This window comes from Pinus tabuliformis, chromosome 2_2 (genome assembly GCF_031772625.1).
Source record: "Pinus tabuliformis cultivar Carrire ecotype Pingquan chromosome 2_2, CPIR1, whole genome shotgun sequence".
NCBI classification, from domain to species: Eukaryota; Viridiplantae; Streptophyta; class Pinopsida; order Pinales; family Pinaceae; genus Pinus; species Pinus tabuliformis.
In genome coordinates this window covers 864,470,934-864,472,628 of record NC_142300.1, presented here as the reverse complement: position 1 = coordinate 864,472,628, position 1,695 = coordinate 864,470,934, and positions in this window count along the sequence as shown.

The following is a 1,695-nucleotide window of genomic DNA, read 5'->3' as shown; positions in this document are numbered from 1 at the left end:
TATGTCATTTGGGCTTTGTAATGTACCCTCCACATTCATGAGAGTTATGAATGTTGTATTGTGACCATTCCTTGATGATTTTGTCATAATCTATTTAGATGATTTTTTGATTTTTAGTAAGACTCATGAAGAGCATGTCAAGCATGTAAAGCAAGTTATAGATGTCTTGAAAAAGGAAAAGTTGTATTTGAAGATGTCTAAATGTGAATTTTGGAAAACCTCTTTGGTTTACTTAGGTCATATTGTAGGAGGTGGTGAATTAAAGATTGATCCCTCCAAATTTGATGTTATTATGAATTAGGCTAAGCCCAACAATGTAATAGAAGTTCGAAGCTCTCTAGGAGCAACCCAATATTGGAGAAAATTTATCGCTAATTTCTTATTCATTGCAGCATCATTACATGCTTTGACAAGTGTGAAATAGGTCTTTCAGTGGGGAGGAAAGCAATATAAATCCTTTGACACTTTGAAAGAGAAAATCAATACAACACCTGTTCTAGCACTTCCGGATCTCAAGCAACCATTTGAAATTCAAACCGATGCAAGCCAATATGTTATGGGAGAAGTATTGATGTAGCATGGTAAGCCAATATATTATCACTCTGAGAGATTTCCCAATGCAATAATTAACTATCCAACTTATGATAAAGAGTATTATACTTTGGTACAAATCATAAAGAAGTGGAAGAATTATTTGATGAGTAAAGAATGGTTATTCATACTGACCATCAACCTTTGCAATATTTGTAATGACAAACCAAGCTACAACAAGTTAGACATTTTAGATGGATGGGATTTCTGCAGCAATTTCATTTGCTTATCAGGTATAAGAAAGGTATTTACAACAAAGTTGCAGATATGTTATCAAGGCCTATTGTTAATGCATATGTCATTCTTAAACATAACTCAATCATGCATGAAAGTTATATTGAACAATATGCTCAAGATGAATATTTTAAAGATGTTTATGCAATTTTGAGTTAAGGAAATCATGTTGAAGAGTTGGATTATCATGTTCATAACAAATTATTGTATCATCTTGGAAAGTTGTGTATTCCACGGGATGAAAGAGTTAATGTCATAAGGGAAGACCATACTTCCCTTATTGTTGGTCAGTTTGGTGTAGGCAAAACAGTTGATCAACTACAAAGGTATTGTTATTAGCCTCGTATAAATGAAATTGTATCAAGATATGTAAAATAATGTTTTATGTGTGCTACTATAAATCCAAGTAATGGGAAATTGGGTTTGTACACTCCACTTCCTATCCCTTCTCGCCCTTGGGAAAGTATTTATATGGATTTTGTTGGGGGACTATGAAATTCTAGGAAAGGTCATGATTATTTATATGTTGTAGTGGATTGTTTAAGCAAAATGTGCATGTTGATGCCTTATAAGAAATATGTTACATCTAAACAAACTACAAAGATGTTCTTCCAAAATGTATGGGTTCATTTTGGGTTACCTACTTCGATTATTTATGATCGAGATATTGATTTATTGAGAAGTTTTGGTCAAGTTTATGGGAACTCATGGACACAAAGTTAAAGAAGAGCACAACATTTCATCCACAAACTAACGAACAAACAGAAGTAATGTTAAAATACGCAAATAGGGCCAAACTCCATGTTGGTCATCTTATTAATGGAAGCTGATATTTTTCTTGGATCCTTTTCATCGAGAGGTGTAGGATTT